The sequence below is a fragment of the Lagenorhynchus albirostris genome, chromosome 3 (assembly GCF_949774975.1).
Source record: "Lagenorhynchus albirostris chromosome 3, mLagAlb1.1, whole genome shotgun sequence".
Lineage (NCBI taxonomy): Eukaryota > Metazoa > Chordata > Mammalia > Artiodactyla > Delphinidae > Lagenorhynchus > Lagenorhynchus albirostris.
The window spans coordinates 170,585,800-170,599,277 of NC_083097.1; the positions used below are offsets into that span (position 1 = coordinate 170,585,800).

At 61.3% G+C, this 13,478-nt stretch overlaps 1 protein-coding gene across 14 annotated transcripts in view; it reads left to right on the forward strand.

Annotated features, from left to right (window-relative positions):
• Positions 1–1,829: 1,829 nt before the first annotated feature.
• Positions 1,830–13,478, forward strand: part of SBNO2 (strawberry notch homolog 2) — a 47,546-nt gene continuing 35,897 nt past the window's right edge. For 9 of the 14 annotated variants that reach the window (XM_060145823.1, XM_060145827.1, XM_060145829.1 and 6 more), the window contains exon 1: positions 5,427–5,573. The gene's annotated coding sequence lies outside the window, so the exon portion shown is untranslated. Of the gene's footprint in view, positions 1,922–5,426; positions 5,574–6,656; positions 6,675–8,493; positions 8,708–13,478 lie in introns of those variants that run through there. The other 5 variants (XM_060145825.1, XM_060145831.1, XM_060145826.1 and 2 more) reach the window with 3 other exon arrangements.

Below are 13,478 nucleotides of genomic sequence, written 5' to 3' on the forward strand. Positions count from 1 at the left end.
CCTGTTCTGGACGTTTCCCGTCAATGGAATCACACCCTGTGTGTCCTTCTGTGTCTGGCTTCTCTCTCTGAGCATCGTGTTCTCACGGTCCGTCCACGTTGTAGCGAGTGTCGGGGCTTCACCCCTTTTCAGGGCTGAGTGATGGTCCCGTGTGTAGAGGGACACATCATGTGTATCCATTCATCAGCTGAAGTACATTGGGTTTGTTTCCACTTCTTGGCTGTGATGAATCGTGTTGCTGTGAATTTGTTTTTTTAAACAATTTTTACCATAAAGTCCCCAAGCTCATACTGGTTCATGACAAATTCTCACAAAAACCCTCCAAGGGAGGTACCATGATTTTTCCCATTTTATAGGTGGGGAAACCGAAGCATGTAGAGATTAAGTAACCTGCCTGGGGTGACCCAGCCACTGGCAGAGCTGGATTTGAACCCAGGAAGTGTTAACCTCATGGTCTGCTGCTGGACCTCCACTCCATTCTGCTGGTCATTTTTGCAGCCCTGGGGACATGACACGACCATCAGAGAAGGACAAACACCCCAGACCAGCTCCAATAGCCACCCCCAAATTCTCACCCATTGGAACCCAGATTCCTGGCCTCACCCTGCAGATTCTGATGGGGACACCTGACCCAGGGCTGGGGAGTCTGGCTTCTCCCTCAACTTAGGGGATGCAGGAGGGTGGGATTCCACAAAGTTTTACAAATGCCCCCAGTGCCCCTCAGCAGCCTGGCCGCTCACGTGCCACTGGGGCCTGGACGTGAGTCAGCTTGGCCCCGGCTGGTTTGGAATTTCCCCGTGGGTCCGGGCAGATCCAAGGTGAAGGTTCAGAAAGTTCCAGCGCAGGTGACATCAGTGTGCAGGGCTGGCTGTGGTCTACACCCGAGAGGACGGGCCGGGGCAAGGAGAGGTTTGGTCCACCTGCTCAGACCCTCCTCTGGCCCTTGTGTTGCAGGGACTTGCCGGGAAAGGCCAGCATAGCCGTGCCCTGTGCTGCAAGGGTGTCCTGTTCCCTTGTGACCCAGGAGCATAACGGGTGTGCCCTGCTCTCTGTTCCATCCCTTGTGCCTGGCCCAGGATGATAAATGTTTAATGGATGAACATGTGGCCTCAAACTTGCGGTCAGCCTCGTCTCTGTGCCCTGCGGCAGCCCACCCACCTCCCTCCCGGGGCCCTCTCCCCTTCCTATGTCCACCCTTGCCCTAGCTGCCTTTCTGCTGGTGCTCTAAATCCTCCTATTTTCCTACTGCCCTGGGGATAAAGCTAAGCCGAGTCCCCCTCTGAAGTGGGGTTGGGGGTGAGAGCACATCCTGAGGGTCCTCACCTCTCTCCAGCTCAGGCCTAGCTCACTGCTGGCCTTTGATAAAAAGAAATTCAAAGTTTGGCTCCTTTGGCTTTGGGACAGCAGCTGCACCTCCTCCAGTCTCCATCTTTCCACCAGATGAGCTTTGGAGAGGTGGCCCCTCTGTGCCGCCCTGTCCAACATATGTGGCAGATGGAGTGACCTCCAGCCCCACCCTGACCATACCACACCATTGCTCCATAACCTTCAATAGCTCCCTAGTGTCCCCAGGATAAAGGCCTCGCCCTAGCTTTCCACGCCCCCCACCATGCCACCTCTCCCTTCCCAGCCTCGCTCCCTGTCCCCCGCCCCCCCCGGGGGGGGTTCCTAGTCAGGTGTCACATTTAACCCCTGCTGCCCTTGTGTCCCAGGCTCCGTGCAGAGGCAGGAAGCCCTGTCTGGGGCGGATCTCAAACCCGTTAGACAGGTTTGCTGTTCCCTGAAGTGGCTCTGGCTCAGAGGCAGCCCTGCCCAGGCCTGGCAGGATCCCGCTCTGGGCTCAGGCCAGGCAGGAGGGAGCCGTAGGGCCCTGGAAATCGCCAGCCGGCGCCACCTGAGGACACCTCCGGGCAAGTGGCAGGTGGGCCGGGTACAGGGAGGGCGTGGTGGCTGGACTGGACAGAATAGGCTCCAGGCTGGAGGGCTAGTGAGAGCCGGAGATAGAGGTGGGGACAGCGACAGAGACAGACAGAAAGACAGAGAGAGAGGCGGCAGAAAAGAAGGAAAGTGACCAGAGACAGAGGCCGGGGAGGGCACAGACGTGGCTTGTGGGACCTTGCTGCCTCTGCCTCAGTTTCCTCTTCCACACCCTGGGGAGGCCTGACTGGGACTTGAGAAGGAGAGAAAAGAGGGGAGTGGGACAACGGATGGGAAAAGATGGGGAGGAGGGGGAGAGGGGAGGGGTGGGGTAGGTGAGAACCCAACCCGCTGAGCCGGGGGGAAGTGGGTGTGGAAAGGAGAAGTGGTGAGGGACCCAGGCCCTGAGGAACAGGGAGGGAGGAGGTGCTCCGTGGCCCGGGAACGCCGGGGCTTTCCAGAACGTGGAGAAACAGGAAGTGGCTAGTCTCTGCCCCCGCTGGCTGGATGGGCCAGGCAGGGCCCACCTGCCCCGCCTCACCTGCCCGATCCCCCAGGGTTCCTCCTCCCTGGATGGGCCTGGCCCAGGAGTCCTTCCCAGGAGGGAAACAGAGGCTGGCGGGTGGGTGGGGCGGTTTCTCCTAACTGAGGGTTAGCCCAAGAATCTCCTGACTGACAAGGAAGCCCCCAGGGATCTGACCTCTGTCAATCTGAAGTTTTCTGCTCTTGAAAATAATGACCTGCACAGTAAGCTTGCCTGTATGTTGGTGCTAGCATCTCGCCAATTTAGCAGGCGGAAACACCAAGGCTCGGAGAGAGGGAGCTGCTCGCCTGGCCCCCTCCTGGCTTGGCTCATGGGCCCCATTTCTCTCTGTGGTCTCCCCATGTCGGGTCCCTTAATTTCACTGATAAAAACACTGGACTCCCAAACGAGTTAGATGTGAATTTCAGATACATGGAGGCTACTTCTTTAGTATAAGTATATCCCAAATATTGCCTGCGATATACTTGCACTAAAAAGTTATTCTCCGTGTACCTGAAATTCACATTTAAGTGGGTGTCCTGCATTTTATCTGGCGACCCTACTTCCTCGAGCCTGGTCAACGTGCCTGGGGTACAGTTAGGGGGCCCCTGCATGGGGCGGGGGCAGAGGGAGGGCTTGAAGAGGAGGCTTTTTTACCTCAAACAGCGCTTCACCAGACAGACCTGTGGCCTTCTGTGAGCCCTTTTCTCACCGGACGAGGAGCCTTGGGCATTTCTGACTATTGAGTGTTCACTTAGGTGACCAGATCCAGATGTTCACCTAGAAATATTCATAATGGCTTAATACTAGGCACTGTTCATTTAGCTGTCTGAACAGCCTTGGAGATAGATACTATTATCCGTGGGAAACGGAGACACAGAGAGGTTAACTCACTTTTCAGGGGTCACACAGCACCCAGCCCAGAGCCATGCCTCGAGTTCCAGAGCTGCATCCTTTCTACTCTCCCAGGCCTCCTCTTGCGATTCCCTGGAAATCCCCAAATCTGACTAATTCCCTAGACATCCCCAGACTTGGCTGTTTCCTCCATGCTGAGATGGCTGGACCCACCCCGGCCTGGGCAAACTGCCCCCATTTCAGGCAGAGTTACCCATAGAGACCCTGTGTTTACCCGAGGTGGACGTGGTGGAGGTCGAGTCCACGCTTCCCTGCAGCTTGCTCCCTGACCTGGGCCAGCTGCGAAACACTTCTGTGCCTCACTTTCCCCACCAGCAAAACGTAGGTAATACCGGTCCCGACCCCAGAGGGCCACAGTGGGAACAGGGCCCGCTTCGGGGGCGTGTGACTCAGGACCTCGCCCAGGCCTGGCGCTGGGGCGGTGGCGGTGGTGCTCTGCTCAGTTGAATGCTCTGCGGTTTCCAACTTGAAGTTCTTAATACTTTTTGAACAAGGGGTCCTGCGTTTTCACGTTTCACTGGGCCCTGCAAATTGCGTGGCTGGTGCTGTGTAAGTGGAAACAGGAAAATGCCACCAGATACCCTGTAAATCAGTTTATTCACCCTTTCAAAGCTTAAGTGTCTGTTGCTCAATTTGATTTCTTCTCATTAGCTGTAAAAAATAGTTCCAAAGTCAAGGTTATAACCCAATTGCCGAAAACTACACATGCCAAAGTGAAGCTTGCTCTGGATAAATCACTTCTCTCTGGGTCTCAGTTTCCCCATCTCCTCCCTTGTGCTTGTGGGTTTGGGCATAGGGGTCCTTGGCCTGAATTTTTTAGGGCAAACAGATTTTAAACAGACCAAGCCTTTGAACAGCTTATAATTTGCCCTTCTTGGGACTTCCCTGGTGGTCCAGTGGTTAAGGCTCGTGCTTCCAATGCGGCGGGTGCGGGTTTGATCCCTGGTTGGGGAACTAAGATCCCACATGCTGCACAGTGTGGCCAAAATAATAATAATAATAATTTCCTAAGTTTAGCTGCCTGGCAAACTCCTACTTGAACTTCAAAGCCCCAGCTTCAACACCCCCTCAACCCCTCCTTCCACGATGCCCTAGGCAGACACTGTACTCCTCCCTGGGCTCTAGGCTTGATCTTGCAGATGGAAGTGTCTGGTCCTGGCCCTATTTCCCCTAGCCTGGGGGCTTCCTGAGGGCGGGGTTGATAACTGAGTCCTCTCTGGGGCCCCGATTTGTCTCCAGGCACGTAGCAGCATCCATAAGAATTCACTGAATAGATAAGTAAGTGGAGAGGTGATCTCTAAATTCAAGGGGTACAGGAGGCCTCTGGCTGGTGGTGAGGTGGGTCCAGGGATATGGTGGTATCTTCATTCCTGCACATCCTGCTGGGGAGGGGATGGTGCCTCCTGCCCTGGCTCTGCCTGAACCACCAGGCCCACCCCGTGGTGGGCCCAGTGGGCTCTAGTCGCAGGAACACAGCTTGTCTGTGCCAGGGCTGAGTCCCATCCTGTTCCTGGCAGTAAGGCAAATCCCAGCATCATCTGCATCAGGCCCCTAGAAGCCCTAACAGGGAGGGAGCCAGGAGGGGAGCCACCCAGACCCCGTGGCCCTGCCTGAGAGGATCCAGCTTTTTCTCCTGGTGGCCCCTGGGGCTTATCAGACGCCTTGTGTCAGGCTCCCCATTGGGGTGGGGGGTGGTCCCCGGACTCCTATTCTGGGGTGGAGACAGATTCATGAGCAGACTACTTTCGGTGGGGAGGCAATAAAGGGAGGGGGCATGACTGGGGGACCCAGGGCCCTTTCAGATGGTTTCGAGGCCAAGATCTGGGTTGTCCAAGAGCCCCAATGGCTGACAGGTCAGGGTCGGAGTGAACCAGGGGAGGGCACAGCCGTGCAAAGGCCTGCAGGTGGGGGTGATTCCTCATGCTACAGAGGAGGAAACTCGCGAGGGAAGCCAGTAACAGTCAGGACGGGATTCAAATCCAGGACCCATGTAGTCTGAGCCTCTCCCTAAGGCGGAAGGGCCTCAAGGGGCTCAGGGGCCGTCGCGAGATGGCCCCGCCCAAGACCCCGCCCACCAGAGGCTCCGCCCCACGGCATGACCGGAAGTGCGCGGGGCCCCCAAGATGGCGCCCGAAACCCGGAAGTGAGCGGGGCCGCGGCGAAGCTCGGAGGAACGGAGGCGCCGCGGGCTCCGCGCCCGGCCGGACCCGGGTCCGAGGTGAGGCGCGCCCGGCCCCACCCCCCGGCCCGTCCCCGCCGTCCCTGCCCGGCTGAGCCGCGCTCCCCGGCCTGCGCGGGCCCTGGCACCCCGCGGCCGCCAGCGCCCCGTGCCGGGGGTTCCGGGGTTCCGGGGTTCCGGGGCAGCGGGCGCGGGGAGCGCGGTGGCGTGTCCCCGCCCTCCTGTGCGACCCCCGACAACGTCCTCCGCCGCGATCCTGCGACCGCGTCGTCCGTCGTGAACTCTCTCTAACCGCGTCCTCCTCGGCGACCCTCGACCTTGCGCTGCTCCGTGACCCCCGCCCGACATTCGCCTTGGCGTGAACCCTGAACCCAGGCGACTCCCCAGCCTTTTCCTCTCGCCCTCCTCGGCGATTCCCTGACCCCTCCCGTCTTGGTGATCCCCGGACTTTACTTTGGTGACCCTTGACCCCGCACTTCTCTGTGACTCTCCTGCAGTTGGTGACCCCCTCCTGACTGCTCCTCCGTCATTCCCCGATCCCTCTGTTCTTGTGACTTTCCAGCTCCATTACCTTAGCCCCCCTTTTCTGGGTGACCCCTGACCCCAGGCTGCTTGCAGATTCCTGCCCTTCCTCCTCAGTGTCCCCTCTCCCAGGACCCCTCCTGTCCTGGCTTCTCCACCCTGGGGCTGTTGTTCCCTGTGTTTCCACTGGTGGGATCCTGTGGCCTTGGGATGGGGGCCTTGCTGGTATTAGCTGAGCTGGCAGAGCGTGTTGGGTGGGAGTGTCTCCTGGAGCTGGCACTGGAAACAGCCCCCAAGGATGTGCCGGCGGAGGTGGTGGGCAGAGGGCTGCCGGGGCTTGGAGTGGGTGGAGGAGCAGACTGTGACGGTGGATGGGGACAGTGAGGCCCCCTCCCAGCACCCCAGCACTGGCCGGGAGAGGTCGGGGTGGGGGAGCAGAGGCGTGGACAGCCAGGCAGGAGTGTCTCATGGCATCGTGTTGTTAACGTCCTGGAAAAGGAAAAAGAACCGAGCGTGTGAAGTGTGTCTGCCCCCCCTCGGCTTCTGCTTCCCGGAATGCGCCTTGGTCCTGCCTGCCCTGGACATCCTTTCTGCCTGTCCACTGCCTGGCCCGGCCAGGTTTGTGGTCATCTGTTTGCACGAGGGGCGGGCCTGGATGTGGCCTGGGATGGAGCTGCTGGCAGTCGCGGGGTGGGGGTGGGGGGGTGCGAGTGAGTGTTCCACGTGTGGCGAGGGGGCTGGTGTCGGACGGACTTTAGGTGGGAACCTGCCTACCTGCTGCCGGGCCAGGTGATCTAGCCCCGAGCCCACCATGGTGGGTCTGCCCCGGTACGAAAGGTTCGAGGGATCTGGGGCTGGTCCCCAGGGGCTGGAGAGCCCGGAGGGAAGAAAGGCTACCTGTCAGAGGCGTGAGACTCCAGACAAGTCAGTGGATGTGAGGCCCGCCCTTCCTCCAGGCTGGGCGGCCAGGGCTGGACCTGACCCTGTGTTTCCGGTCCCTGCCCTGGGCTCTTCGTGCTTGGCTGTGTGGGGAGCTCTGCCCTCAGGGACCCTTGTGAACAGAGGAGAAGCTGCGGGCTCCTGTCCTTGGGGCTGAGACCTGGGGCTCTTGGGCAGTCTGGAGAAGCCACCGCCAGCCCAGCTGCACCTTTTCTTCCAAGCACCCTGGATTTTCCCAGGGGAGTCCCCACAGATGGGTAATGGATGTTTAGGGCTGTCTGCTTGGACCCTGGGTGGGTGGTCTGGGGAAGGGTGGTCCTGGGACACCCCAGGGCCGGGGAGATTCAGGCAGGCGCCTGACAGACCCTGGGGAGCCTGGCGAGTGTGAGACACTGTCCCCAGGGACAGCCAATGGGGACCCAGGGGAAGGCTCTCTGGGATTTTGGAGGGCTGGAGGGCCCTTTGTTTAACTCTGTGAGATGTCTACTCACACCTGCCTGGAGCGGACCCACCCTGTGTGTGTGTGTGTGTGTGTGTGTGTGTGTGTGTGTGTGTGTGAGCGCACGTGCACGCACACACTGGGGAGGTGTTTACACTTTGGCGGCAGGATGGTGGGCCCCGGGGCCCAGATGAGGGGCCTGATTTCCAGGGGAGCCTCACGGCACAGCACAGAAGAGGCAGTTGGCTTTGAAGTCCAGGTGGGGTGGGCCTCAGGTGTGCAGCCCAGGGCCAGTGCTCTCCGGCTGCCTGACCACCTCGACCTGGGTGGGGTGGGGGAACGGAGCTGGCCCCCACTGGGAACATGACCAGCCCAGCTGGCCCAGCTTGGTTCTAGCAAAGTCTCAGACACCCCTCCAGCAGGGGCTGGGCCGGAAACGCTGACCCAGCACAGGGCTCTGGCCACGTGAACAGCTGGGCTGGGAATAAAGAGGCAACTGTGCCCAGTCTCCAGAGGCCGCCTCCCTCCCAGGACGGCCTCCACCCTTGAGGCTTTTACAGAGGCTGCTGGGGGCGGGGATCTGCTTGTTCTCCGTGCAGGGGCGTCTTGTCATCAAAAAGAGGCATCTGGAGGCTGACACACAGAGTGGGGAGACAGGCCCCCGGGGTGTCAGCACAGTTCCAGGGGGTGCATGTGTGTCTGTGCGCGTGTGCGAGTGCATGTGTGCAGATTCGTGTGCAGCAGTGCACATACATGCCAGAGTGTGCACGCGTCACATGTGAGTGCCACGCGCACACGTGTGCATGCGTGTTGCACGTGTGCATGTGCGTGTGTGTGTGTGTGTGTGTGTGTGTCTTGAGTATGTGCAATCCGTCAGTGGGCAGGCTTGGAGCATCTCCAGCCACTTTTCCACAGCCAAGGGCCGTGTGTTCAGATGCGGGGAGGGCTGGTTACGGAAGGCTGCCTGGAGAAGCCGAGAGCGAGGTCACTCAGGCCCGGTCCAGGCCTGGCCAGCCCTGCTCACCCACCATCTCCCCATCTGCCCAGCTTGGGTGCGGCCTGGTGTCCGTGGGCCCCCTCTCCCCTGAGTGGAACCCCAGTCCCCATCCCTTGGAACTACCCTCTCCTCTGCTGCTGGCAGGTCAGTCCCACATGGGTGACCTGAGCTGGGCTGGGGAGGACAGCAAACTTCCTTCATCTTCCTGCCATGGTGACAGCCACCAGCTTCCTCACTGGGAGGTGGGGCCGCCCTGCCCTCAGGCAGGTGACTCAGGTGAGGGCGATTTCTGAGGCTCTGGGCTTGCCAGCCCCCTGGGGCGGGGGGCAGAGCTAAGGACTGTCGTTTATGTACAGCGACAGGGACTGACTTTGAGAACAAGATGCTCAGTGAGAGAAGCCACACACGGAAGGACACACAGTGTGTGATTCCATTGGTGGGAAACATCCAATCCAGAGAGACAGGGTTAGTGGTTGTCAGGGGCTGGGGAGGGGGTGGGGGTGACCGCTGATGGGAGTGAGGTTTCTTTTTGGGGTGACAGAATGTTCTGAAACTAGATGGAGGTGGTGGTTGCAGAAGTCTGGATGTACTAAAGGCCACTGAATTGTTCACTTTAAATTGGTGAAGGTATGGCGTATGAATCGCGTCTCCATAAAACAAAGAAGTGTTAAAAAAAAAGATAGCAGGGCCTGACTGAGCCTTCAGATGCCCAGTGCTGCGGCCTGGGGTGAGCGGGCATCAGCCGGCCCAGAGCATGGAGGTCTGTCTTCTCCCAGCCCCACAAGGAGGGCAGGGGAGGTGCCATCTGCCCATCTTATGGTGGGTGAATGAGGCTCCCCTGGGAGCCCCCAAGCCCCAGCTCTGCCCTGACTGCCACCGGCAGGAAGCGGTCTTGCGGGGACGTAGGCTCTGATGTCTGGGCCTTGGTGCCTGGGCCTTGGTGCCTGGGCTGTGGTGGGAGGCCTGGGAGCCCCTCCCTGAAGCCCGGCCCTGTAGGAGGTAGCAGGCCCTCCTGTAGGTTCCCCTGATTGGCAAGGACACCCCCCCCCCCGCCCCTGCATTCACCCGTTAGGTGACTTGTCCCCTCCCGGGTCGGCTCGGCGCTCCCCCCCGTGCAGCCCACGGGGCAGAAAGGGTGTCCCCCGCACGGCAGGCAGGGACACCACCAGGGAAGGCATTGAACTTGGCCCCGCTGTGTGCCGGGAGTGGGAGTGGGGGCAGCGGTCACCCCGCGCCTCCCTGGGTCCTCAGGCACCCGCTCCCTCCAGGCAGGCGACCGCCCCGCCTTCCCCGCTGGCGCCTTCCCCGGCTGGCCTCGCCCCCGGGCTGCGCCCTCTCTCTGCGGGCAGGTACCTCCCTCCGGGTTGGCCTCCGTCCCCATTGCAGCCAGTCCCCAAGTGAAACCGAAAGAGGTCTCGCCGGCCTCGCTGCCAGGTCCGCAGCTGGCGCGGGAGCCGGGCCACATTCCGGAAGGCCGGCGCCTGGCATTTCCCGGGAGCCGGGGTGGGAGTTGCAGCCCCCGGGTCAGAGGCTGACACAGGAAGCGGGATGGAGGAGGACGGGAGGAGGGAGCGTCCTGGGGCTGCTGGCGCAGTGAGCCTGTATGGCTGTGACTCATCGCCGGATGGAGATGGGGTGAGAATCCTGCGTGGAGTTGGCCGGGAGGCGCCAGGAGCGGGTGTCCCCCAGCACCTGAGCTACGGTGAGGAAAGGCTGGCGCAGGAGCTGGGACAGTGGTGGGGGCAGGGCGAGCCTGAGGGATTGGCCCCTCAGCCCTCAGCCCTCACCTCTCGCGGACCGGACGACGCAGCCCTGCGGCGTTGGGGGGCTCGGAGCTCGGCAGGGGCCGCCAGCAGAGCCGCTCAGAGTGTCTGCAAAGCTCTGCGTGGCCTGCACGGCTTGGGGGCGGGGCTCGGCCCTGGAAGCTTCACAGTGGGGGCGTGAGACCCTCCCCACCACCCACTCCTTGGCCGGCCATGGTGCCACAGGGCGTGGGGGCCCTCCTGGTGTTGCCTGGGGTATGTCTGCGGGCCGGGGCATTTGGGGGCAGTTCCGTGAGATTCAGGCCCTCCAGAGGCCCAGCCACCGTCCTGGGCGCCGGGCTCAGGGTAAGTGAGCCTGCAGGTGGGCGTCGGGCGGCGCTCAGGAGGACCCTGGGTTGGGGGGGAGCTGGGTTGTAACTGGAGAGTCTGGCAGCTCTGCCCCCAGCACCGTGGGCACCAGGAGGAAGGCACCCCATGCTGGGACTGCACCCCAAAATCCAGACCTGCCACTCCCCTTGCAAAACCAGCCCATCTGGAAGCCCCGGGCCGCATCCCTGCGCAGAGGAGGCCCTGCAGCCCCTTTGTGGCCCTGAGGAGGTTCCCTGGCTGCGTGGGGTGGTACTATGCACAGGGTCAGGCCAGTCCCAACCAGGCTGCCTGTCCACTCGTGGGCTGTGTCCTAGCTGGGTTCAGGAGTCTGCTCAGTAACGGCCCCAGAGATGCCCCCGTCCTGGCCCCGGGACCTGCAGACGTGTCACCCCACACACAAAGGCACTTTGCTGGTGGGATTAAATTAGGGGCCCTGAGATGGGGAGGACCCTGGATTCCCCGGGGGGCCCAGTGTCATCACACAGTCGTTATAAGCAGAGGACTTTCTCCATGGAGGCTGAAGGGGACTGAGTCGGAGCTCAAGGGGCCTCCATATGCTGCTGCTGAAGCTGGGCCGCAGCCCCACCTTGCCGACAGGATCAGCACCAAGCCGGGCCTCTGGAGACCCAGAGGCGAGGGCCAGCGAGCTCGCCTGGGCTTCTGACCTGCAGGCCTGGGAGAGGGCCTGAGTTTGTGGTCCTTCATCTCGACAGGAGAAGGGGACGTAGGCTCCATCTGCTGTGATTTGGGGGCGGGTGCCCTTTGGCTTGGGCAAAGGTCTCTTAGGATGTTCTTGGCACCAGGCTGGACCTAAGGAGCCCAAGGAGGGTACTGACAGGTCTGACCACTCGCCTGGGACTAGTGCGACTTGGCTGTGGGCAGCACCAGCCACTGTCTCGCTCCGGACTCTCTGAGGAGCTGGGTGGAGAGACCTGGCATGCCAGCGGGCCTGAGACACTCCTGTCATCAAGCAGCAAGCGACAGGAGGGACAAACCCTTCTCCCCACAGAGCTTGGACAGACTGGGGCACGTCAGTGTCAAAGGACTAGGAAGTTGGGCCTGCTGAGATTTGGCTTTAACATCCACTCGGGAAGAAGACCTGGGGGTCAGAGGAGACCACAAGCTCAGTGTGTCTAAAGCCTTTTATTTTAATTATTTTTTATTTTTGGCTGTGTTGGGTCTTCCGTTGCTGTGTGCGGGCTTTCTCTAGTTGCGGCGAGTGGGGGCTACTCTTTGTTGCGGTGCGCGGGCTTCTCGTCGCAGTGGCTTCTCTTGCGGAGCACGGGCTCTAGGCGTGCGGGCTTCAGTAATTGTGGCTCGCGGTCTCTAGAGCACGGGCTCAGTAGTTGTGGCTCATGGGCTTAGCTGCTCCGTGGTATGTGGTATCTTCCCAGACCAGGGATCGAACCCATGTTCCCTGCATTGGCAGGTGGATTCCCAACCACTGTGCCACCAGGGAAGTCCTTCTAAAGCCTTTTTTTTTTTTTGGCGGTATGCGGGCCTCTCACTGTTGTGGCCTCTCCCGTCGCGGAGCACAGGCTCCGGACGCGCAGGCTCAGCGGCCATGGCTCATGGGCCCAGCCGCTCCGTGGCATGTGGGATCTTCCCGGACTGGGGCACGAACCTGTGTCCCCTGCATCCCAACCACTGCGCCACCAGGGAAGCCCCCTCTAAAGCCTTTTAAAGACCACGAGTAATCACAGGCCCTGAGCACGCGCTTCCCAGTGGAGGAAGCCCGCGTGAAGATGCCCTGCCGCTGTGGGCAGCCGCTCCACACATGTCCACGTGGACGTAGGTTGGAAGGTCCGCCACCAGCAACGGTGGGCCAGTAGGCACCACAGCGGGAGCTTCATCCTGTGGGCTCTCCCCTGGTAAGGCTGGACCACACCTGGGAGTGGGGACCAGGGGTTGGGGCCCCAAGACCCAGGCACAGTGTCCCCAGCTGTGACTAAGGAAGCTCCCGGTCTTCAACCCCATTCCCCACTTGGCCCTCGGGTGGATACAAAGGGCTACGTGCCTCCAAGCTGTGCCGTGAGGGCTGGCGGGGGCGCTGACTGTCCTTCTGAGGGCTGTAAGGCAACGACAGGCCCTTATGGATGCGGGGCGGCCGCTCTGGGTGTGTGAGTTGCTTTGTGAAGCACCCGCCCTGCCGTGGGCCATCGGAGCACCCCAGGCCGGCTCTTCTGTGCCCACACGCGGATGGGTCTGTGGGCGCGGACACAGCCAGTGCGGGTGAGCCCGGGTTGGTGCCTCTGGGACTCAGCCTGAGGGTCTCCTTTTCTGCATAAACATTCAGCAAATACCGTTCTGTCACCTGGATCTGGGGTCGGTTCTGCATCCCAGGGTGCAGTTTCTCCTAATGGCTGGCCTTGCCCTCCTGGCCTCTGGTCTGTCCGAGACGCGTGGGGGGAGCCCTGACACCCGCCACCTGCTTTTCTGGCCGGGGCCTATCCTCAGGCATGTGCCTGCCCCCGTGGTGGCTCCTGGGGTAGCGGCACCGTCCCTGGGTTGGTGTCCGGAGTCACCGTGCGTGTGCCCTGTGGCCGGCGCCCATGTGGTCTGGCTCTGCTGTGGTTGCCCTCCCCCCAGGACCTCCTGCGTGCGGCCTGGTGTTGACTGTACCAGGCCGGGACCGAGGCTCTGATGCTGTGGCCCCATGATGGGGGGGGGGCTGGCGGGGGGTGGTCTGTGTCCCAGTAGGCCGGGAGGTTTTGCAAGAGACTGCTTGTCACTTCAGCCACCTGCTGGCAGTGAAGTGTGGGCGCTGGGGAGCCTGCAGGTCCTCCCCCCCACTGGCAGCAGAACTGGAAGTTGGACCCCTGGCCTTCTCCGCGGGCCCACCTCGTCCTCCTTGTTCCAGACCATGGGGCTCCCCGTCCCGCCCGATGGGCGTGTGCTCAGTGGCTGGGCCCTTC